The sequence below is a fragment of the Pseudophryne corroboree genome, chromosome 7 (assembly GCF_028390025.1).
Source record: "Pseudophryne corroboree isolate aPseCor3 chromosome 7, aPseCor3.hap2, whole genome shotgun sequence".
NCBI classification, from domain to species: domain Eukaryota; kingdom Metazoa; phylum Chordata; class Amphibia; order Anura; family Myobatrachidae; genus Pseudophryne; species Pseudophryne corroboree.
The window spans coordinates 65,237,352-65,265,214 of NC_086450.1; the positions used below are offsets into that span (position 1 = coordinate 65,237,352).

Consider the following 27,863-nt stretch of genomic DNA (forward strand, 5'->3'; position numbering starts at 1 on the left):
AAACGTGTTTTCCCCCGACCACGTAGCTGCTCGGCAGAATTGTAATGCCGAGACCCCTCGGGCAGCCGCCCAAGATGAGCCCACCTTCCTTGTGGAATGGGCCTTAACAGATTTAGGCTGTGGCAGGCCTGCCACAGAATGAGCAAGTTGAATTGTGTTACAAATCCAACGAGCAATCGTCTGCTTAGAAGCAGGGGCACCCAACTTGTTGGGTGCATATAGTATCAACAGCGAGTCAGATTTTCTGACTTCAGCCGTCCTTGAAATGTATATTTTTAAGGCTCTGACAACGTCCAACAACTTGGAGTCCTCCAAGTCGCCAGTGGCCGCAGGCACCACAATAGGTTGGTTCAGGTGAAACGCTGATACCACCTTAGGGAGAAAATGCGGACGAGTCCTCAGTTCTGCCCTATCCGAATGGAAGATTAGATAAGGGCTTTTATAAGATAAAGCCGCCAATTCAGATACTCTCCTGGCGGAAGCCAGGGCCAGTAACATAGTCACTTTCCATGTGAGATATTTAAAATCCACCTTTTTCAATGGTTCAAACCAATGGGATTTGAGGAAATCTAAAACTACTTTTAGATCCCACGGTGCCACCGGAGGCACCACAGGAGGCTGTATATGCAGTACTCCTTTAACAAAAGTCTGTACCTCAGGAACTGAGGCCAATTCTTTTTGGAAGAATATTGACAGGGCCGAAATTTGAACCTTAATAGATCTCAATGTGAGACCCATAGACAATCCTGATTGTAGGAAATGTAGGAAACGACCCAGTTGAAATTCCTCCGTCGGAACACTCCGATCCTCGCACCACGCGACATATTTTCGCCAAATGCGGTGATAATGTTTCGCGGTGACTTCCTTCCTTGCCTTAATCAAGGTAGGAATGACTTCTTCTGGAATGCCTTTCCCTTTTAGGATCTGGCGTTCAACCGCCATGCCGTCAAACGCAGCCGCGGTAAGTCTTGAAAGAGACAGGGACCCTGTTGTAGCAGGTCCCTTCTCCGAAGTAGAGGGCACGGGTCGTCCGTGACCAACTCTTGAAGTTCCGGGTACCAAGTCCTTCTTGGCCAATCCGGAGCCACTAGTATTGTTCTTACTCCTCCTCACCGTATAATCTTCAATACCTTTGGTATGAGAGGCAGAGGAGGAAACACATATACTGATTTGTACACCCAAGGTGTTACCAGTGCGTCCACAGCTATTGCCTGTGGATCTCTTGACCTGGCGCAATACTTGTCCAGTTTCTTGTTGAGGCGAGACGCCATCATGTCTACCATTGGTCTTTCCCAACAGTTTATTAGCATGTGGAAGACTTCTGGATGAAGACCCCCCTCTCCCGGGTGAATATCGTGTCTGCTGAGGAAGTCTGCTTCCCAGTTGTCCACGCCCGGGAAGAACACTGCTGACAGTGCTATTACGTGATTCTCCGCCCAGCGAAGAATCTTGGCAGCTTCTGCCATTGCACTCCTGCTTCTTGTGCCGCCCTGTCTGTTTACATGGGCGACCGCCGTGATGTTGTCCGACTGAATCAACACCGGTTTTCCTTGCAGGAGTGGTTCCGCCTGGCTTAGAGCATTTTAGATTGCTCTTAGTACCAGAATGTTTATGTGAAGAGACTTTTCCAGGTTCGTCCATACCCCCTGGAAGTTTCTTCCTTGTGTGACTGCTCCCCAACCTCTCAGGCTGGCGTCCGTGGTCACCAGGATCAAATCCTGTATGCCGAATCTGCGGCCCTCCAATAGATGAGCCTTTTGCAACCACCACAGAAGATATACCCTTGTCCTTGGCGACAGGGTTATTCGCAGGTGCATCTGAGGATGCGACCCTGACCATTTGTCCAACAGATCCCTTTGGAAAATTCTTGCATGGAATCTGCCGAATGGAATTGCTTCGTAAAAAGCCACCATTTTTCCCAGGACTCTTGTGCATTGATGTACAGACACCTTTCCTGGTTTTAGGAGGTTCCTGACAGGTCGGATAACTCCTTGGCTTTTTCCTCGGGAAGAAAAACCTTTTTCTGAACCGTGTCCAGAGTCATCCCTAGGAACAGCAGACGTATCGTCGGAAAACAGCTGCGATTCTTGGAATATTTAGAATCCAGTCGTGCCGTCGAAGAACTACTTTAGATAGTGCTCTTCCGACCTCCAACTGTTCTCTGGAACTTGCCCTTTTTAGGTCGTGCAAGTAAGGGATAATTTAGATGCCTTTTTTCTTTGAAGAAACATCTATTTCGGCCATTACCTTGGTAAAAAGGCCCGGGGTGCCGTGGATAATTCAAACGGCATCGTCTGAAACTGATATTGACAGTTCTGTACCACGAACCAGAGGTACCCTTGATGAGAAGGACAAAATTTGGACATGGAGGTAATCCTTGATGTCCAGGGACACCATATAGTCCCCTTTTTTCCGGTTCGCTATCACTGCTCTGAGTGACTTTATCTCGATTTGAACCTTTTATGTAAGTGTTCAAAACATTTTAGATTTAGACTATGTGTCACCAAGCCGTCTGGCTTCAGTACCACAATATAGTGTGGAAAAATAATACCCTTTTCCTTGTCGTAGGAGGGGTACTTTGATTATCACCTGCTGGATATACAGCTTGTGAATTGTTTCCAATGCTGCCTCCCTGTCGGAGGGAGCCGTTGGTAAAGCAGACTTCAGGAACCTGCGAGGAGAAGATGTCTCGACTCTCCAATCTTTACCCCTGGGTTAATACTCGTACGATCTAGGGGTCAACTTGCGAGTGATCCCACTGCGCCCTGAGACTCTTGAGACTACCCCCCCACCTTGAGTCCGCTTGCACGGCCCCAGCGTCATGCTGAGGACTTGGCAGACGCGGTGGAGGGCTTCTTTTCCTGGGAAAGGGCTGCCTGCTGCAGTCTACTTCCCTTACCTCTATGTCTGGGCAGATATGACTGGCCTTTTGCCTGCATGCCCTCATGGGAAAGGAAAGATTGAGGCTGAAAAGACGGTGTCTTTTTTAGCTGAGATGTAACTTGGGGTAAAAAAGGTTGGATTTCCCAGCTGTTGCTGTGGTCCCCAGGTCCGATGGACCGACCCCCAAATAACTCCTTCCCTTTATACAGCAATACTTCCATCTGCCGTATGGGATCTGTATCACCTGACCACTGTCGTGTCCCTGACATCTTCTGGGAGATATGGACAACGCACTTATCTTGATGCCAGAGAGCAAATATCCCTCTGTGCATCTCACATACATATATATAGAATGCATCCTATTAAATGCTCTACATGAATAAAATATTTTCAGTCAGGGAATCCGACCAAGCCAACCCAGCACTGCATCTCCAGGCTGATGGCGATCGCTGGTCGCAGTATAACCACCGTATGTGTGTATATACTTTTTAGGATATTTTTCCAGCTTCCTATCAGCTGGCTCCTTGAGGGCGGCCGTATCTGGAGACGGTAACGCCACTTGATAAGCGTGTGAGCGCCTTATCACCCTAAGGGGTGTTTCCCAACGTACTCTAATTTCTGGCGGGAAAGGGTATAACGCCAATATTTGCTATCGGGGTAACCCTACGCATCATCACACACTTCATTTTATTTTATCTGATTCAGGAAAAACTACAGGTAGTTTTTTCACTCCCACATAATACCCTTTCTTGTGGTACTTGTAGTATCAGAAACACGTAACACCTCCTTCATTGCCCTTAACGTGTGGCCCTAATGAGAAATACGTTTGTTTATTCACCGTCGACACTGTATTCAGTGTCCGTGTCTGTGTCTGTGTCGACCGACTGAGGTAAATGGGCGTTTTTAAAACCCCTGACGGTGTTTCTGAGACGCCTGGACCGGTCCTAATAGATTGTCGGCCGTCTCATGTCGTCAACCGACCTTGCAGCGTGTTGACATTCTCACGTAATTCTCTAAATAAGCCATCCATTCCGGTGTCGACTCCCTAGAGAGTGACATCACCATTACAGGCAATTTCTCCGCCTCCTCACCAACATCGTCCTCATACATGTCGACACACACGTACCGACACACAGCACACACACCGGGAATGCTCTGACAGAGGACAGGACCCACTAGCCCTTTGGGGAGACAGAGGGAGAGTCTGCCAGCACACACCAAAAACGCTATAATTATATAGGGACAACCTTATATAAGTGTTTCTCCCTTATAGCATCTTTTATATATATACAATATCGCCAAAATCAGTGCCCCCCCTCTCTGTTTTAACCCTGTTTCTGTAGTGCAGTGCAGGGGAGAGCCTGGGAGCCTTCTCTCCAGCTTTTCTGTGAGAGAAAATGGCGCTGTGTGCTGAGGAGATAGGCCCCGCCCCTTTTTCGGCGGGCTCGTCTCCCGCTATTTTTGAAGTTAGGCAGGGGTTAAATATCTCCATATAGCCTCTGTGGGCTATATGTGAGGTATTTTTTGCCTCTAATAAGGTTTTTATTTGCCTCTCAGAGCGCCCCCCCCAGCGCTCTGCACCCTCAGTGACTGTTGTGTGAAGTGTGCTGAGAGGAAAATGGCGCACAGCTGCAGTGCTGTGCGCTACCTTTATGAAGACTCAGGAGTCTTCAGCCGCCGATTTTGGACCTCTTCTCTCTTCAGCGTCTGCAAGGGGGCCGGCGGCGCGGCTCCGGTGACCATCCAGGCTGTACCTGTGATCGTCCCTCTGGAGCTAGTGTCCAGTAGCCAAGCAGCAAATCCACTCTGCACGCAGGTGAGTTCACTACTTCTCCCCTAAGTCCCTCGTTGCAGTGATCCTGTTGCCAGCAGGACTCACTGTAAAGTAAAAAACCTAAGCTAAACTTTCTCTAAGCAGCTCTTTAGGAGAGCCACCTAGATTGCACCCTTCTCGTTCGGGCACAAAATCTAACTGGAGTCTGGAGGAGGGTCATAGGGGGAGGAGCCAGTGCACACCACCTGATCTGGTAAAAGCTTTACTTTTTTGTGCCCTGTCTCCTGCGGAGCCGCTATTCCCCATGGTCCTTTCAGGAACCCCAGCATCCACTTAGGACGATAGAGAAACGGGGGTCAAAGGAAGTGAAGCTCCGCCTCTCTTGTGAAGCCCCACCCCTTCTCCCAAAGCTCCACCCACTTTGCACGGCGCAACGTTGCACCGGGCGTCATTACAGAAAGTGACTCCTCTGCTGCACAGCCACAATTAGTCTGGAGTCTGGATAGACACAGCACAGCAGAGTATAGCGCTGTGTCCCCCTATATACAGTCAGTCACTATACTGCACAGCTACAATTAATCTGGAGTCTGGATGGATACAGCACAGCAGAGTATAGCCCAGTGTGCCCCTACATACAGTCAGTCACTACTGCACAGCTACAATTAGTCCATAGTCGCTGACATTCTGGCTGCTTCTTCTGGGAGGTCGGCTCAGCAGGGGGCGTGGTGCAGCACAGGGTGGGGAGCACCAAGGGATGTGGCACAGCACAGGTAGGCATGATAGGGAGGAGCAGGGGGCATGACTACGAGATTGTGTCATCATGGCCCCGCCCCTGCTACCCCTGCTACACTATGCCGAGATTATTGGCACAGTGGGGAAGGGATCACGATGATGCGAATCGCATCATCGGCACCCCTACTGCGAGGGGTCTATGAGTGTTTCACCTGGGCGTGTGGGGACTTGGCTGCCAGCCGGGAGACTTGCAAACTTTTCCGAGTGGCTGGAAGCACCACCCGATTTTCAGAAGCCTTCCGGCCATTCCGGGAGAGGAGGCAAGTATGAATTAGTCTGGAGTCTGGATGGCTACAGCGCAGCCTAAACAGCAGAGAGTAGCAAAGCAAACAGCAGTGTGCATTGATAGGAATGGTACCGAGTCCCGTCCGCGGCACGTTATATGGAATCCAAGTGGCAAGTGCCACAAGAATCTGACGCCAGGAAGATGACGCTCGGCCTCGATGTCGAATCCGCGTTTGGCGGCTCAGGTGCGCTTAGATTCCCATTGTTTGGAGCAGTTCAGATTCTGTGGAATCAGAACCGCTCAGTTGTAGTTGAAACTGGGCACTTTAGGCGTCTAAACGGGAGTTTCAACGCCCAAAGTAGGGAGTTTAGATGGGTTTAGCTGTTTTAGGCAGCTAAACCCGGTCTATTTAGGTTCAACATGCGCGATGTTCATGGGCACCCAAACACAATTGAATTGTGACAATTGTTTGGTCATCTAAAAAGTCCCGTTTAGGCTGGATTTTTGGACGCCCAAAACAATTGAATAGGCCCATATACTGTATACATCTTTTCACTGCATACTTCTTTTGAGCAATGTATGACCAACTTACTTCCATCGTTGCATCAGCCTTTAGTATCTCTTTGCAGTAGTTCTGCATCTATATATTTTGCAATCTATTTGCTGGTACTTTAAATTGTTATTGCTGAATACTTGTGGTGCGTTTATGTTCTTCTATGCATGTCTATTCTATCACCCACAGCAAGGTATCAAAGTTGTATCTACAATTTGTTTTATCTTGTATATAAGAACATAAATGCACCGTGCTATACACCACAGGTCCTCAAACTCTGTCCTCAGGACCCTAAACAGTTATTGTTTTCCAGGTCTCTCCGCAGAATCACTAGTGAAATAATGAGCTCCACCTGTGGATCTTTTAAAATGTGTCAGTGAGTAATGCATACAGGTGTGCACCTTCTACCGTACCTGAGTGTGCCTTGGAAACCACCCAATAACAACGGACAATGGTAAGAACCCTAAAACTTAAAATCCTCATACAAAACACCAGCATAGAGGGTCTACGCCCACTTACTTCAATCCCATAGACAGTCATTTTACAAACATAACGTGGTGGACATGCTTGTAAATGCTTATCAGTTCAAATGTAACCCTAACTCACTTTCACTGGACTGAGGATTTTCTTCCACCAAGCTTACCCTTCTTACTAAGGCTGATTTTATATTGCCTCTGGATATAAACCAGCAATCCACTAGCCGTTAGCTTGGAAAACCTTTGCGTTGGGAAAAACTCTGACTCTGTGCCGGGGCCATGGTACAGTGGGAAATAATATCCATTAGAGAACCATCCTACAACTCTGTATGGACTGCACTGACAACACCCAAACACCACCAGGGTACTATATATATATGCAGATCTTCAGACATTATCCATTCCAGGAGGGACAAAATGCTCTGCAAACAGGAGCAAATGTTTGGCGGCCATTTTGAAACACATCTGGCAATAACATGCCCTAACTGCACTATAAATCTACATTATCCCCTTCAAACCCCATCTGGGCTTCTTTCAGGCATGAAGCCGTTATGGCAAAATGCGCTGTAAGCCCAAGGGCAAAAGAAACATTTTGCCTAAAAGCTTGCCCGCAACATTAAAAAAAAAAAAAAAAAAAAAGTAAATAAATAAATAAATAAGTGGGGGGGGGGGGCACACAAATTGTGTTTACAACCAGAACCCATGGGGAACATGTAAAATGTGCAGAGATATAAGGATAGGAAGAGGTGTGACCTAGCTTAGTTCTTCATTTCAGTGTGAAAACAAAGCTGCCCAGTATATGTACGCTGCATGTAATAAAAATCAGTGTTTTTTATACATGTAAAAAAAAACACCCATACATTTGCACCCCTTGCATTGCAATATGGCTTGTCCCAGGAGCAAACTGCTTGTTTGCTCCTCTTTATTTGCTCCTAGTCTGAAGCAGGCCCAATGTGAGGTATGCTGTATTTTTATTTTAACACAATAAATTTTCTCCTGATGATTTCAATGAGATCTATGAGAGATTATATAAAATGTTTTACATCTGTTTTCATTATCTTTATTCAGCCAATTACAGAGGCACTGAGAGTGGCAGGGATGTGGGGAGAAGTGCTTCATAGCCAGGACCAGGCTTGTTGGCGGGGCCTGGGTCTGCCGCACAACCCCCCCACCCCCCACCCCTCGCTTTCTTACCTGGAAGCAGCTGTAGCTTTTCTTCCCAACCCAGCATACGTTGTTCTGTGCTGGGTTGCGGAAGGTTCAGGGAGGCTTTTGTACCTACGGGGAGAGGGCGACCGCAATGATCATCACCCCCTTTGGAACTGCCCCTGGCTGGGGGGGCATGATGCTCCACTGTACAGGTTGGGGCTCCAAAAGTACAATTTGGTTTTGTTGATTTTCTGAAGGTGGCGTTGTCAAGCCTTCACAATTAGGCTATGCCCCCTGCATTACCCAGGCCCGGCTATGCTGTCTACGGTCCTGGCCCCTTATATTTTCTACATCCACACATATATAGATACATTAGCATTTCTGCCTCACAACACTGGGGCAATTAGCTTCTGCCTAGGGCACTATCTATGTGGAGTTTGTGTGTTTTCCTCATATGTGCATGGATTTCTTCTCAGTGCTCTTGGTTACTCCCACAGATCGATTAACCTACTTGTAGGTAAATTGGCTCCTGAAAACATTAACACTAGTGTGTGTATTCACGTAACAGAGAACATAGTGGGACATGTACTAAGCAGTGATAAAATTGGAAAAGTGAGCCAGTGGAGAAGTTGACCATGGCAACCAATCAGCTGCTCTGTATACTTCTATAGTATGCAAATTATAATTGTTACGTCAATGCTGATTGGTTGCCATGGGCAACTTCTCCACTGGCACACTTCTCCACTTTTATCACTGCTTAGTACATCTCCCCCATAGATGGTAAACTCTAACTAGACAGTGAATAATTAACCTTTCTCTGTAAAGCACTGAGCAGTATTTAGGCACTATTTAAATAAGAAGGTAAATATATTTAATTAAACAAAATCATCTAAAACATGGAGAACAGATGTTTTAAATAAAAAATGCTATATTTGAATTCCCACCTGACTAAGAAGCTTCCATTTGACACAATTGATTCCTCCTATGAAGACCATGTTTGGCATCACCGGCTTTGGGTATTCAAACATAAAGTCATATCTCATCAACCAGATGGCTGCATGGCCGAGAATTTCCTGCAGAGTGACCTCTCGGTGAAGGAACTCGGAGGCCAGTGTTTGGTAGGGAGCGTAAACAAAATCACACAGGAAATATGAGACTACGTCGTACAGGGAATTCTTCAGCCGCTGAGGAAAGGTCATTTGATCGGACAAGCTTGTCAACATCCTTGGGACATAAGATAATGGCATTGGGCATTTAGAGGCCTTAGAATCTAGATGGCAAAGTATGCCACACATGAAGAAAACAGAGGGCACAGATAGGTGTTCTGCTAGTATTTGGCCACAGGGGATCATAGGGTCCGTGAAGACAACATCAAAGTTTAATTCTTCCAGCGACCGTATTAACTGAGTATTGGCCCTCATTCCGAGTTGTTCGCAGCAGTTCATCGCATCGCAAACGGCAAAAAATCTCAAACTGCGCATGCGCAAAAGCGGAAATACGCGAACGATACGACGCTTGTGCAGAATTAATAAACTAAAATCTGCTCGTAATACATAACCGAAAACAGGGAGTGACAGAGGCGTGGCAGAGGCACGGCTTCGCAATCCAACGAAATGGGCGTGAAAGTGGGCGGCTAGTGTGGGAGTATGCAACCAGTAGTAGGCGTGTTTTTGGCAAAAATGCGTATCCTATGTTAAAAGTACATAAGAAATGTTCGCTATCTTGACGCAGCCGAAGAGTAAGGGGCCCTACACACTCGGCGATGCGCCGCCGAGGTGCCCGACGGCCGATACGGCCGACGAGCAACCCGGCGGCGGGGGGGCAGTGACGGGGGGAGTGAAGTTTCTTCACTCCCCCCGTCACCCGGCTGCATTGAAGTGCAGGCAAATATGGACGAGATCGTCCATATTGGCCTGCATGCACAGCCGACGGGAGATCAGCGATGAACGAGCGCGGGGCCGCGCATCGTTCATCGCTGGAGTCTCCACACTGAAAGATATGAACGAGTTCTCGTTCATTTATGAACGAGATCGTTCATATCTTTCAGAATATCGGCATGTGTGTAGGGCCTATAATTCTGCAGCTACTCAGCACTTGCGAAGTACTGTTACAAGTGTGTGTCTGCTCTAATTAGCAATTAATTAGCAACTGAATTCACCTGTTGAGCAATTACTCGCCAAACACTGCTCTTACAAAATACTACAAACAGCAATTATATGGCCACTTAACATTTGTATTGTGACCACAAATAAATCTGACACACTCACAAATAATGCACTGTATTTTTGGGACCAATAAAAATTAACTGATGTTAAATGCATGTTTTAATTATTTGTTAAATAATATCAAATGTGACTAAACAAACTTATAAACTACATCAGCTAAATCTTCTCGACATAGACATATTCCTTTGTACATACCAAATGACATGAGCAACATAATGCAGCCTACATTTAATGTGACTTAATCTGTTTTTTTTTTTTTTTGGTGTGAATATGTGTCCATATTTAATACTATGGCATGTTGCCCCTAGTAACCCAAGTTCCTTTTCTTTTTTGTTTTTTTATATGGCCAATTAAGTGTTGTGCAAGGCATACAGATTTAACATTACAATATGCAATGTTTGTCTTAATATTCTGATTGTTCCCTTGTTCCACAAATGGCAATATGCCATGTTCAAGTTTACAGGGCACAGTTTTCCTGAGTGCATAACCTTTAATAAAACACACAAACAATTGTAAAGTAATTTTTTTTTACTTATAAAAAATTTGAAACCACCAACACAACATGGCTACAAATGAGCATCACATACAGAGATGGACATAGCAGCAAGCAGATGGCAGTGGCAAAATGCACATAGCAGAACCCAGTACTATGGTAACCCCATCTTCTGACAAAATATTATGTTTTAAATTAACTAAGTGAACCCCCAGTCAGACTAAACTTTTAGGAGAACTGAGGTAGATTCCGGAACCAACACACAAACACAAACATACACAGCACGCTAGGAAGAGGAAGATGGCTCAGGTGTAGGGCCAAATAACTCACAGGCTACAATTTAAAGAAAACCTTTCACTTTGAGGGAGTTCTACATTCTGGCCACGCAAGCCAAAAATAAAAAAAAACATCGAGGCAACATGTAAAACATGGGTGCTGCCCATCTGGAGAGACATCACTTTCTCTTTTCCCCCCCCGCCTGATGTAGTTCTTCATGGCTCGGTCTGCGCAGCAACCTTCGAGGGCCCTGCCCAGTGGGATGTTCTTCCTGGGCAGGGGGAGGGGAGGGAGCCGATGTGGCTGGCTCTCTGCCACTGTGGGCAAGGGAGACAGCGATGTCCTGGAGCCCTTGCCGAATCGAATTGGCAAGTTGTTGGAAGGAGGAGGCGAGTTGATCTTGGCCCTGCCTGATCTCTGCCAGACCTTGGCAGAGTTGAGCTACACCTTGCTCCACACTGGTTCTGTGCTCGGTGAGCCAGACAGGTATCTGGCTTACCCCCCAGAGCATCCTGTCCTGAAAAGCATTCAGGCTCTCACCATACCTGGCTATTTCAGTCAGGATTTCCGGGATAGCAGAGGGTTGGGTGGGGGGGCCAGTTGGTATCTGGACAGATGGAATGTGTGGCAAGTCATGTGCATGGAGTATTTCAGGCAGGTCCGTGTCCATATGAGACACCCCAACCCCCTCCTCGTAGCTCACACAGTCCATCGCCATCTCCTCAAGATCTGTGTATTCCACAGTGGCAGCAGGACCTCCCCCTGTTGCCCTCGAGGCATTCCACTCCGCAGCCCTCTTGCCCTTCAGGCGGGATTTGAAGTCGGCCCAACTACATATGTGGTGAAAAATAGGGGCAAGGTAGAGAAAAATTATGAATACCTGCTTTAATATATAGTACACATGTTATGCATTTGGTTGCTATAGGCAACATCACATCTAACTAACTTTTTAATAATACTTGGCACATAAAATGAACTGGCAATATACACTTACCGTCTTCGAACTTCCTGCGAGGTGCGGACTATTGAGCCGACTTCATTAACAGAATCAGTGATGTCCCTCCAAATTCTCTCTTTGGTTGCAGCACCCATGTTTTTGGGTCCTCAATGTATTTTTTGCATGGCCTGTGTGACCAAAACCCATAACTCCCTCTTAGTAAAGGCGGGCTGTCTTTTCTTTTTTTTGGATGTAGCCTGTGAGCTATCGTCCTGTCCTTCCTCACCATCTTCCTCTTCACTAGCTGCTTGTGTAGTTTGTGTTTGAGCTGCTAGTCCGGAATCACCCTCAGTTTCCCCACTATCTATGTCTGGCAGGGGATTCACTCCTAACTCCTGGGTATCAGAAGATGGAGTTTGTCTAGTACTGGGTCCTGCTATTTCTAACTCAGCATTGCCAAAGTCAAGCATCTGCCTCCGCAGTGCTAAGCTTCTATGTGCTAAAGCTGCCATCTGCTTCTGCACCTCGTCCATCTCTGCTGCCATCTGCTCACGAGTAGCCATGTTGCTGGTGGCATGTGTGTATGCACGAGTGTTTAGCTATTTATAGCTGCGTGTGTTTTCCGGTGCTGAAAATTACTGAAGCAAGGTGGACATTTCTGAGTGAGCACATTTCTGAGTGAGTTTTGCGAGTATTTTATATTGTTTCAGTACAGTTTTTTATGTAATGTTCTCCTTATCATGTATGTTGTGTAAGATTGTTGTCTACAATGTTTTTAAAATAAAAAAATTATTTTGTAGTTTTGAATGTAAACATCAAAAATTTTAAATTTTCTTTTACATTTTCTGTTTGGCTTGTGCATCTGTTCACCCTAAAAAATCAACACCATCTGATCCTAAAAAACAACAAATTTGTGACTTTGTGTAGCTGTTTGTTACAGCAAAATGTGGTGAGTAAACAGATTGTTACACTTAGTTGTGTTTTTTCTAAGCCCAAAAATAGGGCATCAAAAAATGTGTGTGTTGTTTTAAATATATATATATATATATATATATATATGTAGACTTATATGTTTATGATTTGCAGCCATATCTCAATGATATGTGTGTGTGTGTGTGTGTGTGTGTGTGTGTGTGTGTGTGTGTGTGTGTGTTTCCGCGGGTGCGAATCTCCGCCCATGCAAACTGTACAGACTGTCCTGCACATTAATGTAAACATATCAATAAAGTTTATTACAGATGACACTATGCAATTACAACCAATCACATGCCACCACACACTATAAATATAAGCCCATATATGGAAAACGCCATTGCCATCATGCGTGCAGCAGCTTTTTCCCGCCGCAAGCTGCGCGTCCTGGTTGCGGTAATGGACCGCCGCGTAGGCCGCGCAGGGCCCTTTATCCCAAATAGGGTAAAGCGCGAGGCCTACGCGGAGGTCCGCCGCTTATTGAGAACCCGCGTCCGCAGCAGGAGGACCATCATTCAATTGGAGAGGCGCTGGAGCGACCTCCGCAGGCGCATGCCGGACCTGTTGGCGGAACTCCGCCAACAAATCCGTGACATACGTAGGCGCAGTAAGTAAAATATTACAGTAAATAACACCGAGAATTTTAGCCTAAACTGTGCCTATTTTCACTGAGTGATAGTGTGAAAATTTGCACACTGACAATAAACTATTGTAGAATAAACATGACACAGTGTGTGTGGTTAGGGCAAGCAGTACTAACTGTGTAGCAAGGTGCTTCTGAAAAAGTGAATGTTGTTGTACAGAGTTGCTACACAGGCTGTCAACTGAACCCAATAACTTGCTCAGTGGGCAAAAATTAATAAGGTGGGAGGTTTTAAGAACTGGTCATGTTGCCTATAGCAAACAATCAGATTTTATCGATTTTCTGATAGCACCAGCTTAATAAATGTTACGTAGAATCTGATTGGTTGCTGTGGGCAACATCATCCGTTTAATAACAAAAAACACGTATTAATGTTACCCCTGTGTCTTTAACATGGGACAGAACAGTGTGTTAGGAATATGCTGTGGACTAAATTTTTCATGCTACAACCTAAATATTACATATGTCATTCTAGGCCGAGCACAACGGGAAGCTGCTGCTGCTGGGAGCCCAGACCAACCCAGTTCTCAGCCCCCCTCCCCTTCTGTTGCCCAATCCCCCTCTTCTTCCCAGTCCCCTTCTCAGCCCCCTCCCCTTCTGTTGCCCAATCCCCCTCTTCTTCCCAGTCCCCTTCTCAGCCCCCCTCCCCTTCTGTTGCCCAATCCCCCTCTTCTTCCCAGTCCCCTTCTCAGCCCCCCTCCCCTTCTGTTGCCCAATCCCCCTCTTCTTCCCAGTCCCCTTCTCAGCCCCCCTCCCCTTCTGTTGCTCAATCCCCCTTTTCTTCCCAGTCCCCTTCTCAGCCCCCCTCCCCTTCTGTTGCCCAATCCCCCTCTTCTTCCCAGTCCCCTTCTCAGCCCCCCTCCCCCTCTCTTTACCAATACCCCTCTCTGTCCCCCTCCCCCTCTGAAGGACAAACTACCACTCCGGCCCCCTCCCCCTCTCTTTCCCAGTCCCCCTCTCTGGCCCACTCCCCCTCTGTTGCCCAAACAGCCTCTCCGCCCCCCTCCCTCTCTCAATCTGACCCACCCTCTGAAAAAAGCACCCCAATCCCTCCTCCTTCACCAATCCCTCCTCCTTCACCAATCCCTCCTCCATCCCCAATCCAGCCTCCTCCCCCAATCCAGCCTCCCCCCCCAATCCAGCCTCCTTCCCCAATCAACCCTCCTACCCCCATCCAGCCTCCTTCCCCCATCCAGCCCCATTCCCCACCCAGTGAGTGGGCAGCAGAAGCCCCAGCGGAGATTCCGGGGAGTCCGCATGTGGCAGATGAAAGTAAGTTTATCAACATTTAAAAAGGTATTGGTTACCTACTTAAACTTAAAATTAAAATACATGCAGTGTTGTACTGTGGCCAATCTTGGCCCAAGGAAAATGTTTGTGTTCGTCTTCATGGTATAGATGTGGCATTAACATTTATGTGAGTATCATTAGATGTACAGTGTCTATGTGTGCAATGTTTAGGCTGTCCACTCTAGGTCGACACTCATTAGGTCGACAGGGTTGCCAGGACAACAGGGTTTATATGTGCTAGGTTGCCAGTGAAACAGTTAGACCTGAGTGGAGTTTAGTATGTTGTAGGTCTTTTACACTTGTGCCTGGGTATTCCTAATATTTGCACATTCAATTTGCATGCTTCACTTTGTTAGCCAGACTAAGGACACAATGATTTGTGTTGTGAAAGTTACAGTCACAAAATGTTTTTGTAAAAATTTACAATCTGTTTGACCTTAGGTAGTTAGGCAGCCTTTCAGGGAGTGTGGGCATGCTAGGATATGTTGTCCTTCTGAAGATGTTGATATGCAGTGTGATGATGCTGGGCAAACACCACAAAAGACAAGTCTGCTTCACTCCAGATGTGAATGAAGGGCAGCATGGGGTTACATGTACTAAGATGGGAATGTTATTCAAGATGGGATGTTGCCCATAGCAACCAATCAGAATCAACGTCTCAGTTATTTAGCACCTTCTAGAAGAGATGTGGAATGTGATTGGTTGCTATGGGCAACGTCCCATCTTAAATAGAAATCCCATCTTAGTAAATGTACATCATGGTGTGGTACACTTTTACACATTGTAATTTATCAATGACAAACATTGCTGAGCATGCTTGTGTGTTGGTATGCTAGTGTTTTTACATTCAAACATCCATGATGTATTTCCTTTGCTATGAAAGTGTGCTTTGTGGATTGCTGGTGTAATAGGTAATGTGAGTTATGTTGTAAATTTTATTTATATTCTGCATTTCAGATGGTGCCGTTAGAGGTCCCACAAGCCTGGCAGGCATCGTGGCCAGCCTAAAGGGACATTTGCAGGCAATGCTGTCTGACCTTGAAAGGCTGGAAAAATTTTGATCATTTATTTTTAAAAAGTTTACACATATTACCAAAAAAAAAAAAAAGTTATACAAATAAAATACTATTTTTTCCAGTTAAGCGCTTGTTGTGTTTTTAATTTCAATAAAATAACAGCATATTGCCAAGCATAAATTGGTTACCTTACAAAAAACACACATAAAACTTACCATTATTAGTCTTATTAATTACATACAAATTAGGTCAGTTATTAGCTTATTGTTTTAAAAAACATGTAAACACATACATTCACACACTAAACTTCCACTCCAAATTATGCTATTTAACATTATGTCAGGCACAGTTTACACATCTATTACACTTATTTATAAACAAACATGGTAATGTCCAATTATGCCTACAAAGTGTTCTTGAGGTATTCTTTGCAGACTTAATTGGTCATGCACACAATCAATCATTACACTAATTGGATTTGTAATTGAGGTACGCTTGTTGAGTTAGAATTGCAAGGTGTAATATAAATTAGGGGAAAAAACCCTATTGCTGTGCGTTTTTCCGCAAAAACTTGAGCACATTTAAGAGGAATGTGTAAATCTACGATGAGTTCGGATTTTAACGATGATGTTTGTGCTTATGCGATGGGTTCGCATTAATGCGTTGTCATTTGGCATACGCCTACTTTGTGTAGTACTGTGTACGACATTGCAAAATACCGTTGGGGGCGGATGTTCGCAATTTTACAACGTATTCGCAACTTTGCAAATATGTTGTGCGAACGAAAAAAATAGCGAACAACTTGGAATGAGGCCCATTGTTCAACATCCCTACGCAACTCTGTAGCATTATGGCTGCTCCTTCCCTCATCTTCTCATGGCTCTTTAGATATTTCTGCAGAAAAGGTCTTTCAGTGAAAACCTCACTTGCGAAAGATGAAAACTGATTCTGTAATTTTTCCAAGGAGTAGGACACAGGGTAGAACTTCACCTCACAGTCTTGAGACGTCTTAAGATGGATATTGCTGTCTGGTGCAACCACTACAGCATGATGTCCTTTTTGCCTCAGCAAATCCACCACAGGGCGCATGCTTAACCAGTGACTGCCATCCACAGGCACAACAAGAATTTTACCACACTCAACCAATGTTACATGGCTAAATGTCAATAACACAACGGTAACTGCAATATATAAAGAGAGATGTGTGCTCGCCATGTCCTTACTCTGCAGAATAAAACTTATCTGCAAACTGCCTATGAAGATCTGTACTTTCATATATGTCTCCACTACTTCACTGAGAAGGTTGAGTTATTAACCGCGTGTGTTGGGTTTAAAGGGCAAATGTCATGAGAGTGTTTAACTCATTGCAACTTTTGAGATCATTCTAATTTACAGAGCAAGTGTACTGTAAATGTGGCTGATTAGGGAGTCAGATGAATGTAAATAGCTATTTCAGCTTTTAATGTGAGCAGTCACCTTTGTGCAATAAAGTGTACAGTCCGGTGTACCAGCCAGGTGTCTTGACAGGATACGTTTATGTGACCGGCGGTCAGGAGACACAATGCTGGCGCCGGGATCCTGGCATCTAAAAGTCCCACCGGTCGCCCATAGAGTGGGAATAGGACCTGTGGCGAGCGCAGCAAGCTCCGTTGCGCTTGTTCCCCCTGCGGCCATCTAACATCAGGATTCCCAGCATCGGAATCGGTATTTAGTTATAGCTACTGGTAAAATGATTTATTTTAGAAATTCCTTTCTTGATGGGGCAATTGGGGGGGGGGGGAGGAGTGTTTCTCTCTTCTACTGTTGCATGTTTACAGCTTTTATTTGCTTTGCTATAGCTGCGATGGTCATCTCTTCTCTCCTTGCGAGTTCATAGCGCTAATGAAATGCCCTCATGACTATTGTGGAGCACAGGCACCGGCACGGATTACAGCAGGATGGAGAAGACAGGCAAGGGTTGTATACTGCCCAGGATGGCGCGTCACCCGTTACAGTGTTACAGGAGCTGGTGCACATGCTCAGTCCACAGAGATTGCAAATGTCACATGGGGCCGGATGTAATGAAGTCCGAATTGGCCGGTAGTGCGGATTCCTGGACAAACTATGAAGTTTTTTTAAAAGCGGCAATCATGTAGAAAGCAAAACCATTACATCTCTGGCCTCTGGTGTTCAAACAAACATAATTTTGTGTTGCTCTAGCGTTTAGTTAAGTAAGTTTGCAAGGAGTCCATAAGTCAATGACATAGGGGCTGATGCTTCTGGCCCCCATACATCTACAGTCATGATTTCCCAATTCCCTGATCTGTCGGCACCGTCAATCCACAATCCACTGATTCCCTGACCTGCCAGCACCGCCAATCTGCCGATTCCCAGACCCAGCCGCCGGGGGATCTGGGAATTGCAGCAATACATTGCTGATGTATGCAGGGCCGGTGCTAGGGTGTTCGGCGCCCCCCTGCAAACTATAAATTTGTGCCCTCCCATACTTTACAAAGGCACGTCTGTGGTGCACACCATAAAAGGGGGGTGGTCTTACACAGAAGGGGCATGGCCACACAATAGTACCCACATTCACATAACACCGCACCTAGTAGTGCTTTTTATACACAAAATTCCCCCTGTAGTATTGCTGCTTACACAAAATCCCACCCTGTAGTAGTGCCGCTTACACAAAATGCCCCCCTAGTAATGCTGCTTACACAAAATCCCCCCATAGTAGTGCCACTTACACAAAATGCCCCTTGTAGTAGTGGTGCTTACACAAAATCCCCCCTGGAGTAGTACCGCTTACACAAAATTCCACCTGTGGTAGTGCTGCTTACACAAAATGCCCCCTTAGTAGTGCCACTTACACAAAATCCCCCGGTAGTAGTGCCGCTTACACAAAATGCCCCTTGTAGTAGTGGCGCTTACACAAAATCCCCCCTGAAGTAGTGCCGCTTACACAAAATGCCACCTTAGTAGTTCGGCTTACACAAAATCCCCCCTGTAGTAGTGCCGCTTACACAAAATTCCACTTGTGGTAGTGCCGCTTACACACATTTTGCCCACCCAGTCACACATACACACACATAAATACACACACATACATACACAAAGATACACACACATACATAATTACATACACAAACACACACACACACACACACACACACACACACACACACACACACTTTCTCAAGCTCACTCACTCACTCTCTTTACTCCTTCTTAACAAAAGGAAGTCTGGCTGGCTGTCCGTCCTCCTGCTCCTCCTCATGATCAGCCTGGTCCCTTGTAGCTCCGCCCCTCGGTTCTGTGTAGCCACACACCCTTTTTGGGTCTTCCTGCACAGTGAGTAAACACTGCGCGCTGTCACACAGTTAGGGAGGGGGAGAGGATGCTTAAAGCTGCCGGTGCCGCTGCCGGCAGCAGCAGCAGGGGGGATAGGCAGCGCAGCTGCGGGGATGCAGGGCACGGAGAGCGCCTCTCAAGCCTGGCGCCTACCTGCACTGCATCCCTTTGCTGAGTGGGTAGCGCCGGGCCTGGATGTATGGGAGCCATTACACCCATTTGAAGACTGTATATTTTGTGAGTTTGCAATGCGCATGCTTAGAAAAAGGGGCGCTCCAAGCATGGGCAGTACAGAATCAGTGGTGGATTTTGCCACGGGCAAGCAGGACTTTTGCCCGGGGCGCCGCCTTCCGGAGGGTGCCGGCGCCATCCAGAGGGCGCCGCACCATGGCAAGATCCGCCACTGTGCAGTGTGCCCCCCAGCAGTGCCCCCCCCCCATTGTGCCCCCACCCCCCGCTGTGAGAAGGGAACCAGACGCTACGCGTCTAGTTTCCCCTCGTGGCGCTGCCCCCCTCGCTGTGAAGGGAATCAGACGCTAAGCGTCTAGTTTCCCTTCGTGGAGAGGACCTTTGCTGTGCTGTGCGCGATGATGTCATCATGCACCGCACAGCATTGTGGCACAGACGCTAGGGGTCATAATTGACCTCTAGTGCCTATGCTGTGCTATGGGAGAGACGTCATGACTGACGTCTCTCCCATAGATCTGAGGAGAAGAGTGGCGGCGGCGGAGGTCTGCAGGTCTGGAATCAGGAGCGGGGGTATAGTAAGTATACTTTGTTGTTTGTTTTTTTCTTCCTTTCATTTGCGCTACAAATGGGGGCGTGACTGACCACGACCCTGTATTAAGCCACGCCCCTATCTTTTGCCCAGGGCGCCACAAGGGCAAGAACCGGCCCTGTACAGAATCATGTGTATTTTGATTGCTTCTACATCTTCTACAAGAGGCAGAACTGGATTAGGGTGGGGCGTTCTCATGTAGGCGAAGATCAGCATGGGAGTAATCAACTAAATGCTGCAGCGCTGCGCAGGGACAGGGAAGTCAGACGCTAGAGGTCAAGTATGACCTCTAACATCTGTCTCCTCCAAGACGGCAGCCATTTTTGGTGGCACATTAGCAGATTTACATGTGGACGGCTAATCCGCATGGGAATCTGCTGCGCCCCTCCAAGCCTGTCGCCTCCATGTCCCTGCAGTGGCTGCGGGGGATGTAGTTACGCCAGTGTCTGTGAAACTGCACACTGATGATATGAGAACTGGAAACAAGTCAGGCACATTTGCTACAGATGCAGATGAGACAGCTTGCTGGGATGCAGCTCGGCGTATGGGCATATATCATTTATTATCAGTGCGTACTTCTTTTGAGCAATGAATGACCAATTTACTTCTATCGCTGCACCATCGCTAAGTCTGTCTTTAGTTCTGCATCTATATGTACTCATAATTTGCAGTCTACTTGCTGGTACTTTCATTATTATCAAGGTCTTGTTGTGGTGCTTAATGCTCTTCTGTGCAAGTGTAATATCACTATAAAGTGGGTTCGTACCTGAAGTTCTGTCGTTTTCGTGGTCAGCCGTATCCGCTCTTCAACGATGTCGAGGCCAGCGACTATTCTTCCCATCACCTGTGAGGCTGGGGCAGAAGGACCAGGAGGACCCCGGAAGGACAACCCAAACACAATATACTCAAAGACCACTACACATGGAGGCGGTGACAACCATTTATTGCACTGAAAATATCAGTCACCGCTATAACTCAATTCTCATTTGCATCAATTTCATAGGTTAAACATCAACACAATACCCTGCTTCTTTCCCTGTGTATAACAGTGCTCACAGTTTAGATTTCTCAAAAGTATAACTATGACTGGATCAAACAATCAAATATTTCACATGCAAGAACAATAATTCGGAGGGTAACGTTATCTTAGGGTAAGGAATGTCCTGGCAGTAATGTGGGAGCACCTCCTAGCTGTCCACATAATGGCACAAATGTTCAGTTCCTGCGCCACAGTGGGCGTTTGCGGTCAGCGTCCTTTTTAACAAAACACTTGTATCCTAACGGTGGACTCCTGGGCGGACGTCGGTGGATGTAAGGTAAGTATCTGTAGGAAGGTGTGCGGCTCGGACTGCTTGTAGTACACACAACAATAATGGTCAACGGTATTAACCGTGTTTGTATTCCACAGCAAAGGAAAGGCAGGGGAAATCAAGTTGCTTCGGGTGTAGTGCCCTATGGGTGGAACCCTGATGTCATGGCCACGGGGTGCTTATATCAACGTAGAGGCTCCCGCTGTTCGCCTCTAAACTCTGGCGGCAGTCTCTTCTATATGTTGCTGGTTAACTGGTGGGATATGGGTTGGAGCGGCCTGGCTTGTAGAATGGTGCGGGGAAGGTACTATTGTGTCACAAATTCGGGGGGCTGTGGATAAAGTACCTGTGTGTGTTGCTGGCTCCTGCCAGTCAGATCACCCTGCGGCTCTCCCTCCGGTCCTGTGGCTCCGTTATCTGCCCGCAGTGTAGTGAACGGGCAACTCCAGCCGTCCCCCTGGTTCCTGCGTCCGCCCCTCTGCTCGGTGCGGCGGCTGGTGGCTCTGCTTGCGGGTGTACGGTGACGGCTGTCACACCCGCAGCTCTCCCTCTCTGGCACTCCCCACAGCGGCTCTCTTCTCCTGCGCGCGGTCAGCGCGTCCCTCCGCTGCCACTGATCCTTGCAGCGTCTCGTCTCCCAGCCACCACTGGACACAGCCGCTTCCCTTCCTCAGCGCGGTGGCTCTCTTCCCCCTGCGCTGGTCCCACTGCACCCTTCTATATCCTCGGTTTCTCCTCCCCCTTTTTCTTCCAGCGTCCTCCGTCTTCCAATCCCCATCCCCAGGGATTCCCGCTCTCCAGGATCCGGGCCGTTGGTAGGCAACCGGAGAGGGGATTTTTTAATACTGTCAGCACTTGCCCAGCTGACAGAACTCCTCGGGCAGCACTGGCTGTGGTTAAGGCCATGATGGGGTTAGTAGTGGTATCCCAAACGTGGGTACCACACAAGAAATAAGAATGGTTACTTACCATGTCTATTGTACCACCCACAGCAAGGTATCAAAGGTCTATCTCCAATTTGTTTTATCTTGGTGCATCTTATAAATACAACATACGTACTATACACTGCACTGTACAAGACTGCAGCTCACCAGTGCTAGAGACACATTCAAAGCAAAAATAACTGTTCAATTGACGCCCCAATGGCTATACCTGACTGTACCCTGGAAACCCCCAATGACCACACACACAAGGGTTAGAAATCTACTCTAAACAACAGCAGCTCCAACTTCAAATCCTCATACAAAACACTAGAGATGAGCGGGTTCGGTTTCTCTGAATCCGAACCCGCCCGAACTTCATGGTTTTTTTCACGGGTCCAAGCAGACTCGGATCCTCCCGCCTTGCTCGGTTAACCCGAGCGCGCCCGAACGTCATCATGACGCTGTCGGATTCTCGCGAGACTCGGATTCTATATAAGGAGCCGCGCGTCGCCGCCATTTTCACACGTGCATTGAGATTGATAGGGAGAGGACGTGGCTGGCGTCCTCTCCATTTAGATTAGAAGAGAGAGAGAGAGAGAGATTGACCTGATTTACTGGAGCTTAGGAGTACTGTAGAAGTGTAGAGAGTGCAGAGTTTACTAGTGACTGACCACAGTGACCACCAGACAGTGCAGTTTTGTTTTATTTAATATATCCGTTCTCTGCCTGAAAAAAACGATACACACAGTGACTCAGTCACATACCATATCTGTGTGCACTGCTCAGCCCAGTGTGCTGCATCATCTATGTATATATATCTGACTGTGCTCAGCTCACACAGCTTATAATTGTGGGGGAGACTGGGGAGCACTGCAGTGCCAGTTATAGGTTATAGCAGGAGCCAGGAGTACATATTATATTAAAATTAAACAGTGCACACTTTTGCTGCAGGAGTGCCACTGCCAGTGTGACTGACCAGTGACCTGACCACACTGACCACCAGTATAGTTAGTAGTATACTATATTGTGATTGCCTGAAAAAGTTAAACACTCGTCGTGTGACTTCACTTGTGTGGTGTTTTTTTTTTTATTCTATAAAAAACTAATTCTGCTGACAGACAGTGTCCAGCAGGTCCGTCATTATATAATATATACCTGTCCGGCTGCAGTAGTGATATATATATATATTTTTTATATCATTATTTATCATCCAGTCGCAGCAGACACAGTACGGTAGTTCACGGCTGTAGCTACCTCTGTGTCGGCACTCGGCAGTCCATCCATAATTGTATACCACCTACACGTGGTTTTTTTTTCTTTCTTCTTTATACATACATACTACTACATCTCTTTATCAACCAGTCTATATTAGCAGCAGACACAGTACAGTACGGTAGTTCACGGCTGTAGCTACCTCTGTGTCGGCACTCGGCAGTCCGTCCATAATTGTATACCACCTACCCGAGGTTTTTTTTTCTTTCTTCTTTATACATACATACTACTACATCTCTTTATCAACCAGTCTATATTAGCAGCAGACACAGTACAGTACGGTAGTCCATGGCTGTAGCTACCTCTGTGTCGGCACTCGGCAGTCCGTCCATAATTGTATACCACCTACCCGTGGTTTTTTTTTCTTTCTTCTTTATACATACATACTACTACATCTCTTTATCAACCAGTCTATATTAGCAGCAGACACAGTACAGTACGGTAGTTCACGGCTGTAGCTACCTCTGTGTCGGCACTCGGCAGTCCGTCCATAATTGTATACCACCTACCCGTGGTTTTTTTTTCTTTCTTCTTTATACATACATACTACTACATCTCTTTATCAACCAGTCTATATTAGCAGCAGACACAGTACAGTACGGTAGTTCACGGCTGTAGCTACCTCTGTGTCGGCACTCGGCAGTCCGTCCATAATTGTATACCACCTACCCGTGGTTTTTTTTTCTTTCTTCTTTATACATACATACTACTACATCTCTTTATCAACCAGTCTATATTAGCAGCAGACACAGTACAGTACGGTAGTCCACGGCTGTAGCTACCTCTGTGTCGGCACTCGGCAGTCCGTCCATAATTGTATACTAGTATCCATCCATCTCCATTGTTTACCTGAGGTGCCTTTTAGTTGTGCCTATTAAAATATGGAGAACAAAAATGTTGAGGTTCCAAAATTAGGGAAAGATCAAGATCCACTTCCACCTCGTGCTGAAGCTGCTGCCACTAGTCATGGCCGAGACGATGAAATGCCAGCAACGTCGTCTGCCAAGGCCGATGCCCAATGTCATAGTACAGAGCATGTCAAATCCAAAACACCAAATATCAGTAAAAAAAGGACTCCAAAACCTAAAATAAAATTGTCGGAGGAGAAGCGTAAACTTGCCAATATGCCATTTACCACACGGAGTGGCAAGGAACGGCTGAGGCCCTGGCCTATGTTCATGGCTAGTGGTTCAGCTTCACATGAGGATGGAGGCACTCAGCCTCTCGCTAGAAAAATGAAAAGACTCAAGCTGGCAAAAGCAGTAGCACCGCAAAGAACTGTGCGTTCTTCGAAATCCCAAATCCACAAGGAGAGTCCAATTGTGTCGGTTGCGATGCCTGACCTTCCCAACACTGGACGTGAAGAGCATGCGCCTTCCACCATTTGCACGCCCCCTGCAAGTGCTGGAAGGAGCACCCGCAGTCCAGTTCCTGATAGTCAGATTGAAGATGTCAGTGTTGAAGTACACCAGGATGAGGAGGATATGGGTGTTGCTGGCGCTGGGGAGGAAATTGACCAGGAGGATTCTGATGGTGAGGTGGTTTGTTTAAGTCAGGCACCCGGGGAGACACCTGTTGTCCGTGGGAGGAATATGGCCGTTGACATGCCTGGTGAAAATACCAAAAAAATCAGCTCTTCGGTGTGGAGGTATTTCAACAGAAATGCGGACAACAGGTGTCAAGCCGTGTGTTCCCTTTGTCAAGCTGTAATAAGTAGGGGTAAGGACGTTAACCACCTCGGAACATCCTCCCTTATACGTCACCTGCAGCGCATTCATAATAAGTCAGTGACAAGTTCAAAAACTTTGGGTGACAGCGGAAGCAGTCCACTGACCAGTAAATCCCTTCCTCTTGTAACCAAGCTCACGCAAACCACCCCACCAACTCCCTCAGTGTCAATTTCCTCCTTCCCCAGGAATGCCAATAGTCCTGCAGGCCATGTCACTGGCAATTCTGATGATTCCTCTCCTGCCTGGGATTCCTCCGATGCATCCTTGCGTGTAACGCCTACTGCTGCTGGCGCTGCTGTTGTTGCTGCTGGGAGTCGATGGTCATCCCAGAGGGGAAGTCGTAAGACCACTTTTACTACTTCCACCAAGCAATTGACTGTCCAACAGTCCTTTGCGAGGAAGATGAAATATCACAGCAGTCATCCTACTGCAAAGCGGATAACTGAGGCCTTGGCATCCTGGGTGGTGAGAAACGTGGTTCCGGTATCCATCATTACTGCAGAGCCAACTAGAGACTTGTTGGAGGTACTGTGTCCCCGGTACCAAATACCATCTAGGTTCCATTTCTCTAGGCAGGCGATACCGAAAATGTACACAGACCTCAGAAAAAGAGTCACCAGTGTCCTAAAAAATGCAGCTGTACCCAATGTCCACTTAACCACGGACATGTGGACAAGTGGAGCAGGGCAGGGTCAGGACTATATGACTGTGACAGCCCACTGGGTAGATGTATGGACTCCCGCCGCAAGAACAGCAGCGGCGGCACCAGTAGCAGCATCTCGCAAACGCCAACTCTTTCCTAGGCAGGCTACGCTTTGTATCACCGCTTTCCAGAATACGCACACAGCTGAAAACCTCTTACGGCAACTGAGGAAGATCATCGCGGAATGGCTTACCCCAATTGGACTCTCCTGTGGATTTGTGGCATCGGACAACGCCAGCAATATTGTGTGTGCATTAAATATGGGCAAATTCCAGCACGTCCCATGTTTTGCACATACCTTGAATTTGGTGGTGCAGAATTATTTAAAAAACGACAGGGGCGTGCAAGAGATGCTGTCGGTGGCCAGAAGAATTGCGGGACACTTTCGGCGTACAGGCACCACGTACAGAAGACTGGAGCACCACCAAAAACTACTGAACCTGCCCTGCCATCATCTGAAGCAAGAAGTGGTAACGAGGTGGAATTCAACCCTCTATATGCTTCAGAGGTTGGAGGAGCAGCAAAAGGCCATTCAAGCCTATACAATTGAGCACGATATAGGAGGTGGAATGCACCTGTCTCAAGCGCAGTGGAGAATGATTTCAACGTTGTGCAAGGTTCTGCTGCCCTTTGAACTTGCCACACGTGAAGTCAGTTCAGACACTGCCAGCCTGAGTCAGGTCATTCCCCTCATCAGGCTTTTGCAGAAGAAGCTGGAGACATTGAAGGAGGAGCTAACACGGAGCGATTCCGCTAGGCATGTGGGACTTGTGGATGGAGCCCTTAATTCGCTTAACAAGGATTCACGGGTGGTCAATCTGTTGAAATCAGAGCACTACATTTTGGCCACCATGCTCGATCCTAGATTTAAAGCCTACCTTGGATCTCTCTTTCCGGCAGACACAAGTCTGCTGGGGTTGAAAGACCTGCTGGTGAGAAAATTGTCAAGTCAAGCGGAACGCAACCTGTCAACATCTCCTCCTTCACATTCTCCCGCAACTGGGGGTGCGAGGAAAAGGCTCAGAATTCCGAGCCCACCCGCTGGCGGTGATGCAGGGCAGTCTGGAGCGACTGCTGATGCTGACATCTGGTCCGGACTGAAGGACCTGACAACGATTACGGACATGTCGTCTACTGTCACTGCATATGATTCTCTCCCCATTGAAAGAATGGTGGAGGATTATATGAGTGACCGCATCCAAGTAGGCACGTCACACAGTCCATACTTATACTGGCAGGAAAAAGAGGCAATTTGGAGGCCCTTGCACAAACTGGCTTTATTCTACCTAAGTTGCCCTCCCACAAGTGTGTACTCCGAAAGAGTGTTTAGTGCCGCCGCTCACCTTGTCAGCAATCGGAGAAGATGATGTTCATTAAAATGAATTATAATCAATTCCTCCGCGGAGACATTGACCAGCAGCAATTGCCTCCACAAAGTACACAGGGAGCTGAGATGGTGGATTCCAGTGGGGACGAATTGATAATCTGTGAGGAGGGGGATGTACACGGTGATATATCGGAGGATGATGATGAGGTGGACATCTTGCCTCTGTAGAGCCAGTTTGTGCAAGGAGAGATTAATTGCTTCTTTTTTGGGGGGGGTCCAAACCAACCCGTCATATCAGTCACAGTCGTGTGGCAGACCCTGTCACTGAAATGATGGGTTGGTTAAAGTGTGCATGTCCTGTTTTGTTTATACAACATAAGGGTGGGTGGGAGGGCCCAAGGACAATTCCATCTTGCACCTCTTTTTTCTTTTATTTTTCTTTGCGTCATGTGCTGTTTGGGGAGGGTTTTTTGGAAGGGACATCCTGCGTGACACTGCAGTGCCACTCCTAAATGGGCCCGGTGTTTGTGTCGGCCACTAGGGTCGCTAATCTTACTCACACAGCTACCTCATTGCGCCTCTTTTTTTCTTTGCGTCATGTGCTGTTTGGGGAGTGTTTTTTGGAAGGGACATCCTGCGTGACACTGCAGTGCCACTCCTAAATGGGCCCGGTGTTTGTGTCGGCCACTACGGTCGCTAATCTTACTCACACAGCTACCTCATTGCGCCTCTTTTTTTCTTTGCGTCATGTGCTGTTTGGGGAGGGTTTTTTGGAAGGGACA

General features: G+C 47.1%; 1 protein-coding gene and 1 long non-coding RNA gene across 4 annotated transcripts in view; one reads left to right on the forward strand and one right to left on the reverse strand.

Annotated features, from left to right (window-relative positions):
• Positions 1 to 27,863, reverse strand: part of LOC134944574 (UDP-glucuronosyltransferase 1-2-like) — a 181,963-nt gene that overhangs the window by 85,936 nt on the left and 68,164 nt on the right. The window lies entirely within an intron of this gene.
• On the forward strand, positions 6,547 to 14,145 carry LOC134944575 (uncharacterized). The gene is made up of 3 exons (XR_010181901.1): positions 6,547 to 6,682; positions 12,712 to 12,733; positions 13,875 to 14,145. It is a non-coding gene; the product is annotated as an uncharacterized LOC134944575 (long non-coding RNA).